Genomic DNA, 8216 nt, shown 5'->3' with positions numbered 1-8216 from the left:
CTGAGAGCGCAGAGTTCCCAGTGAGCAGGGCTACGGCCATGCAGGGACCCTCGAGTCACACGGAGGAGATGGGCGTTATCCCCCGACAGTGTAAATCTGTTGTCGGTTTCGGGTGGGGCGCATTGCCATCCTAACTTCATTTTTTAAGGTCACTGTGGCTGCGGTTCGGAGGAGTGGCGAGGGGAGGGCATTGAAGACCGAATAGTAGTCCAGGGAGAGGTGATGGGGGCCGATGGTGACAGTGGACTGAGGGGATGACGGGGGTTCAAGGATGGGGAGGAGTAGAGGATTCCCAGATTTCTGGTGTGGGCTGCTGGCGTGTCTGTAGATATTCTCACTTAGTGAAATTCTTACCAGAATGTTTCAACCTCCCTTAAAGGCTTGAGGGGGTCCACAAGTGAGCACACATGTGTAGATAGTCACAAAACTGTTCAGATGTACCCTGACCCAAAGGATATTCACGCACATAGAAACACGGCTCTGTTAGGCCGACCCCTGTGAGCACACTGGTGTGTAAATGCACACAGCCACATAGCTCGTAATCACACGCTCCCACATGCTCCCTACCCCAGACAAAGGCTCTAGTAAATGTATCCTTTGTCTCAGCTCAAAGAGTCTCTGCCCAGAGCGAAGGGTGCCCAGCATCTTGGGCTAAGGGTAGCTTACAAACCAAAAGGACACACATTGATATCCTTGGGCCTCTCTCTGGAAAATTCACACACAGCTCAGCCTTTATTCTTCCACCCTACTACATCCATGTCCACTATGACTCTCCCAGTCTTCCTAGTTACCTTCTTGCCACCCTGGCCCGATGTGAGAGAGAAATGGGGCTTGAATTTAGGTAAGGGCTTTGCCTATCTGAATGTGTTTGCTGAGGATCTTCCCCGAGCAGTAGTTCTGAAGATATTTGTGTATGCTGGATTCTTTTGAGAATCCTGTGAAAGCTGTGAGCCCTCTTCCAAGATAGCACACATCTTTATAGCCACGCTATTTGGAAAACAGAATTGAAACCCATCTGTGGAGCCCTGGTTAAGAACCTCACTAGAGGTAGATCAGAAGGTCAGTTTCCTGGTTGCCCCCTCTGTAGTCTTCAGGTGGCTCTGGAAGGGAGAAGAGTAGGCCTCCAAGCCCGAAGAGGAATCAAGGTATGAGGAAGGGGCAGCCTCTCCTCCCAACCAAGTGTTAGCCCTAGTTAGAGCCAGGCCGTCAGTCTTGCCAGTCCTCTGCTGGTTAGTGGGTGAGTCATCCAGGCAGGCAGTTCAAGCTTATCAGGTGTAGGGAATTCTCTGGCGGTCCAGTGGTTAGGACTCTGTGCTTCCACTGCAGGGGGCCCGGGTTTGATCCCTGGTCCGGGAACTAAGATCCCACAAGCTGTGTGGCCTTAAAAAAAAAAAAAAAAAAAAAAAAAAGCTTATCAGGTGGTGTTGAGTTATTTAGGCTTAGTAGGTCAGTTAGACTGTAGGTCAATCAAATGATTTGTGACTTAGAAACTTAATCAGCCAACCAGCCAGTCAGTTAGGATTAATTTTTCAGATGGACAGTTGTCCATCAGGGAGCCAGTTATGAGACTGCTAAACAGCTGGTTCATCAGTTAGACAAAAGGGCAGTTGGGGTGAGACCATATGGAGACAGTGTGTCTCTACTTACATCTTGAAGACTGTGGACACAGGTGGAGAGAAGAGTTGACTCCTAGGCCACCAGAGGGAGCTTCAGTTTGCTGGCAAAGAGGGAAAACTGCAGAACAGGGCCAGACGGAGTTGCCACTAGAGGGCGTTGTGGCGCCCCTTCACGGGCACAGGGTGCCCCTGACCATTTGTGGAAGACCCCGTCTCTGGCCAGCTTCTGAAGAAAGGCTCCTGAACATGTGGGGAGTGCCTAGCCAAGACACACTTGGTTCTATGCTGGGAGGAAGCAGCCAGCTGCCCACCAGGAAAAGGACTTGCCGTTCTTGAGCACTGGGGAGGAGGGAGGATGGAGAAGGAGTGCCTCACTGGCAGGCCCCAGGAGCAGGGACGGGTGCAACTTCCTACAGCGGAGCCACCCAGGGCAGGATCTGTCTTCTGTCGAGGTGCACGTCGCTTCCCGGGCTGCTTCTCCTTCAGTGCCCCGAGGGGCCATGGAGGGGCCCGACCGATGGCCTAAAGCCTCCAGACTGCCATTCCTTGGCTGAACGCTGTGCTCAGCTGCTGCTTCTGTAACGGACAGCCACTCTAACTAAAGCAGGAGGCTGGAGGTTAGACATAGATGATGACAGAAACATGAGGAAAGGGCAAGCCGTGAGCTTCCTTTCCCTTGAGAAATAATGGAGATGTTTATATAAGGTGCCAAATACGACACTGTCACCAAGGCAGGACTCAGAAGATTCAAGTTCTTTCCTCTCCCAAAGAGAAGCACACGAGCTCAGGGAGTTGTATCTCCCAGTTATGCGTAGAGCGTGACGCTGTGCCTCCAGGTGGGCTTCCTGGCTTTAAAAAATGGGCAGGGACAACATTCTGGTTCTAGCTGGTTTCGGTGACTCTGCACAGTTAAAAGGGAGCAGTAATGGAGGCTCCGTTGTGGAGGTGACCCACGTGCGCGGGGCTTTACCTGCGCTCTCTCGTGGGAGATGCCATCCTGGTTTACAGGTGAGGCACCTGAGGCCTAGAGAGACTAGATACCTTGCCTGAGCCCTCATAGCTGGGAAGTGATACAGAACTGGGTTTGAACTCGGTCTGTGTGGTTCCAAAGTGCTTTCCTTTTCTGGGATCTGGGGAAGGGGACACAGGCGGGGAAGGGGAGGACGGTGAAGGACTGGGGGTTGCTAGGTCCTGAGGGAGAGTTGCTGGGGGTGGCTCTGGACAGGACTGTGCCTTTCAGAGACTCTGCAAACCTGGCATCCCACATGGTGATACAAAGACCCTTTTTCTCTCTCTCAGGTGTGCAAAAAAACACATCACAACTACCTTCTGTGGACAAGCCCTTCAGTCACGTACTATTGCAAGTAATAAAGCTGAAGTGCTAAGTGGGAGCCAGACCATGAAGGGCCTGGTGAGTCACCTTAGGGAGCTTGGATTTTCTCTAGAAGGCAGTGGAGGGTTTTTAACAAGGAGTGGCATGATTTGATTTGCACTGACACAAAGGTACAATCCACATATGGCAGAAATACTGAGTAGGTATTTAGTTCATATCAGTAAGCGCTCACACATACTTCACATGGGGCTCCAGGAGGAATGTTTAATATAATGGTACAGTGATCCTGAGCGAGGGCTCAGGGGTCAGGCTGGTTTGACTCCCGGTTCTGTCACTTCCTGCCGATGAGGCTTTGGCAAATGACCTCTTCCCTGTTTCTTTCCTCCTCTTACAAATGAGAGATGAGAACGATGATTTCTAAGCCACAGGGTTGCTGTGAGGATGAAACAAGGTTATGCCTGTGAAACACAGCACAGCGCCTGGCACGTTAAAGCGCTCAGCGAACGTTGGCTTGTCTCACCCTGGGCATCGCCTGCTCCAGTTCCAATCCTCTCGGCCTCGTGTCTTTTCCCAGCCACTGTGTGACCACCAGGCCCTGCAGGCTTTGATCTGCAGCATCTCCTTCTCTTGCTTCCTGCCCGAGGGCTTCTCAGATGCTCAGGTGGACCCACTCATGCACGTTCCACCCAGAAGCGAGGGGGAGACAGCTGCGGACAGAGCTGAGGGATAACTGTACCCCCCCTTCCCCCAGGTGACCAGTGAGGAGGTGCATTTCACAGGGCTTCTGGGAGGTCCCTCGGCTGGATGGCCTATCACCATGGTCAGCTCAGTGTGCATCCTCGCGCTGGCTTTCCCCTCCCTTTTCCCCCTCTCTGTCCTTCACCTTTGCTCCTGGGGACCACATTTCCTATTGAATACCTACACTTAAGGTTTTTTTCTCAGACTCTGCTTTTCGAAGGAACCCAGGCTAAGATAACCATTATAAGATGATCCTAATTTCTTTGAAATGCTGCATTAGGAACTGCTAGAAACATGAACATCTGGAGCAGCGATCATTCCCTGGGGTTGGGTAAACTCTTGCCTACACCCCAAGTTCCCAGTTTTACTTATTCACTTGTGTGAGGGTAGAGGAAGGGGTGAGCTAAGGAAGCTGGGAGAGCTCTGTAGTCCAGCCCAGTCCTGAGTCTGCTACTCACTAGTGGCTACGCCATCCTAGGCAGGTGTCTGCCTCTGAGCCTCTGTTCCTGTCCTGTAAAACGGAGATCATAGATGCCTACTCATACTCTGAGACAGAGACTCTGTCAGTTGAGTGCTTGGCCCAGTGTCCAGCCCCTAATATGTACTCAGTAAACGCTGAGTTTTACTGTAACAGCCCTCCGTGTCTCCTGTTGCTTCACATGTGCTTACTTAGCTTCCACAATGACATGGTAAGCCTCTCATAGGCAGCGATGGAAGAAACTTGTGATCAATAGCTACATCGTGTCTTTCAGATAAATGACTCCAGCTTTACTGCCCAGACTAGCAGAGGCCTTAGTCCCTAGGATTTGCTTGCCTTCCACTGCAGCTCAGTTCCCAGGAAGCAGACTCTGAGACAGATGTAGATGTAGGAAGTTTACTGGGGAGTGTTCTTGGGGTCGACACTGTGAAGGAGGGGAAGAAAGCAGGATGGGGCAGAAGTAATGGGCTGCAGTGCAGTCCCAAGGCCTCAACAGACCCCGTGGGGAGCACCAAAGCTGGGATGGCCCTTCAGGGTTTTCCCCAGGTCTTTCAATCCCTGCCCTGCCCAGTCAGTGGGTGTGGCTGCCTGGGAAAGAGGCACTGCCAGCCTGCACACTCCCAGCCACTGGGGAAAGAAGTCCTGAAGTGGGGAATCTGGGTAGGGTATAGCATCCACCACACTTCAGTTCTAAGGGGTGGCTTTGGAGAATGGGACAGTCACTGCTGGTTCTCTAACCAGTATCCACTTTCCCCCTTCTTCCTTATTAAGAAGGCCTGATTTGCTTGAGACAGCAATGTGCCCAATAAAAATACTCCCTTTCCTAGACTTCTCTGCAGTGGCAGTGGCTTACGGGACCCCGTTCTGGCCAGTAAGATGTAGACAGCAGCCGGGGTTCCTGATGACGTGGTGGAGCCACTGGAGAAATAAAGCCACTGAAGGCTTTATTTGCTTAACCACTGTAGACAGTTTTCTGTTGCATGTGACCAAACAGTCCTGGATGGTTCAGAGATGCGTAATCATATTCTGCTTAAGGACATGGGCCTTTGGGTTAATGGACGACAGCTTTGAGCCTCAGCTCTGCTGCATACAGCTAGCTGTGTGAAACTTCAGAGAATTCACTCCATCACACTTCCCTTTTTCTATAAAAGTGGAAATGACAGTACCACCTAATAATGCATGTCTCATGTAACACTAGGGTAACCAACTTGTCCCTGTTTGCTTGGAACTTGCCCACTTTTAGCACTGAAACTCCCACATCCTGGGAAGCTCCACAGTCCCAGGCAAACCACGACAGCTGGTCACCCTATTAAAACATTTCCCGAAATACCTACCTCCTTTACAAATGGAAGACTGGGTCACGATGTCTAACAATTATTTGATGCTGCCCCCTAGTGGCTGAGTATAATATAACATCACTGCAAAAATGCGTTTGTAAAATTATTCATGTAAGTAGTTTTTTCTTAAGAAAAACTGTAACCAGTTTTTGGTCAGAAGCAGAGTTGAAATATTCTCCTAACCATTTAGATTTAAATTTATAGCTGTTGTAATCCCACTGTATTTTAGTACTCACTGATACTCGCCAGCAAATATGGTATATTGTAGGGTTATTGGGAGGATTGAATGTGTAGGAAAACCTCTGACACGTCCATGTGCTGTAAGTTTCACTGATGTCATGTAAACCTGGGTTCGAATCTGCATTTTGGCTCTTCCTTTGAAAAGTGACTTCACCCTGATGAGACTGTTTCCTCATTGAATTAGGAGTAATAGGACCTCCCTCGGAGAATTAGATTGATAGAGAGATGCTTGTGGGGTGCCCCCCCGAGGGAAGCAGGACCCCAGAAATATTGCCTTTACTACTTTCTCCAGAAGCCAGGCCTCAGGCCACCCCTCCGTGAGGGGCTCTGCAGCCCTGGGAGGAGCTGTCCCGGGGATACCTTCTCATCAAGGCCACTCTCAGCTGGCTGTAGGGCTTCACAGGCCCGGAAGGCCTGACCGGAAGCTCTGATGAAGCGTCGAGCCTGAGCTGGCCACTGGGCAGGCACTCTCCAGGGCGCAACCCAGCGCTCAGTTCAGGGGCCTCGAGCAATGGTAGCTAACTGGTGCCCGGGCCGGAGCTCTGAGCGAGCCCCGATCAACGCGACCCGCAGCGTGAACCCCAGCTGTCTTCCGCTTTCTACATATGTTGTGTTTAAACACGCTTAGACAGCTCCACCTGTCCAGAAGGCTTTCTAAAGATTCAGAGAAACGGAAGCATCCCTGCCTATCCCGTGTCAGTCTCTGTGAGTAGGAATCACTCAAATCTTTCAAACATCTAACTCTGCTATAGCTACAAAGACCCTCAAATAGGCTTAACAGCAATTAAGGATTGCTGTTCTTCATTTCTTCATTTAAGTTCTTCATTTCTATTTCTAAGTGAATTTAGAGAAAGAATATGTACTCTAGTCATATTAATCAACACATACAATTGCTGGTCTCTCTACTTTGTTCCATGTACCTCAAAAGCCTTGTAGTCCTACGTCAGTACCTTGGTGTTACATTTTAATTTCATGCATTTTTAATGAAAATTTAAAAATATGTCTCATCTATATCATGAAATCATGAATTATGCCTATAGCTATAAAAGAGCTGCCCAGAGTTGCCCACCTTTCTTTCTCCTTCCTTCCCTTTCTTCCTTCCTTTCCTTCTTTCTTTTCTCTTTCTTTTCCTTTTTCTTTCTTTCCCTCTTTCTTTCTTCCTTCCTTCTTTCTCTCTCTCCTCTCTTTCTCTCTCCCCCCTCCTTTCTCCCTCTCTCTCCCTCTCGCTCTTTCTCTCTCTCTTCTCTCCCTCTCTCTTTCCCTCCCTCTCTCCCCCTCCCCCTCTCTCCCCCCTCTCCCCCCCTTTCTCTCCCTCTCTCTCTCTTCCCCCCTCCTCCCCCCACCGTCTCTCCCTCTCCCTCTCCCTTTCTCTCTCTCTCTCCTGCCCCACCACCCTCTCTCAATGTGGAACTCTCCAAGATATACTGTTATGGGAAGCAGCTTAATGAGAAATATATCTAAAAGACATATTGTTAAAGGAAACCTCAGCTGGGTGCTCAGTGTTTGTTTATGGAAATGAAATGTCTCAGAAGTTGATATTGAGGAGGATACTTTAATGCCATGCATACCCAATGTCTCGGGAGGCAAAACCTCTATCTACACTTTTAATGTTGGCTCTTATGCAAAATATCCACCTTTACCAACAGATGTTGCGAACTGACTTTTAAAACATCTTCTGATTCACCTTTATTTTTAAATCTTCAAGCTGTGTGTAGCAGTTCTGATTCAGATAGATTGTGAGTGGGAACAACAACAAAAAAAACCTGATTAGGCTTTAAATACTCGAGAGATAACACAAAATTTTCAGCAATAAAAGCAGCTCTGGGGGGCTTCCCTGGTGGCACAGTGGTTGGGAGTCTGCCTGCCGATGCAGGGGACACGGGTTCGTGCCCCGGTCCGGGAAGATCCCACATGCCGCGAAGTGGCTGCGCCCGTGAGCCATGGCCGCTGAGCCTGCGCATCCAGAGCCTGTGTTCCGCAACGGGAGAGGCTACAACAGTGAGAGGCCTGCATACCGCAAAAAAAATAAAAAATAAAAAAAATAAAAGCAGCTCTGGGGATAAGTTTTCACCCAGTCCAAGGCCACCAGCTGTGACACATCCTCTTGGCCACCGAGCCCTGATGCTGCTGTCAGAGAAGGAAGCTGCAGCCCCTCTGTGGCCCAGTGCAGGACTGCTGTCCTTTCCCATCACCCCTGAGGGCCCAGCTTGGCCTGTGGCTGGCCACACTAGGCTGGGGCCTGGCACTCCCTTACCCACGTGTACTGTAGAGCAGCGGTCCCCAACCTTTTTAGCACCAGGGACTGGTTTCGTGGAAGACAGTTTTTCCACGGACAGGATGGGGGGATGGGGGATGGTGCAGGCGGTCATGTGAGCGATGGGGAGCCATGGGGAGCGGCAGGTGAAGCTTCACTCGCCTTCCCGCAGCTCACCTCCTGCTGTGTGGCCAGTTCCTAACAGGCTGTGGTCCGTGGC

The sequence above is a fragment of the Phocoena phocoena genome, chromosome 4, assembly GCF_963924675.1.
Source record: "Phocoena phocoena chromosome 4, mPhoPho1.1, whole genome shotgun sequence".
Lineage (NCBI taxonomy): Eukaryota > Metazoa > Chordata > Mammalia > Artiodactyla > Phocoenidae > Phocoena > Phocoena phocoena.
The sequence above is the reverse complement of the archived record's forward strand: the minus strand, read 5'-3'. Positions refer to the sequence as shown.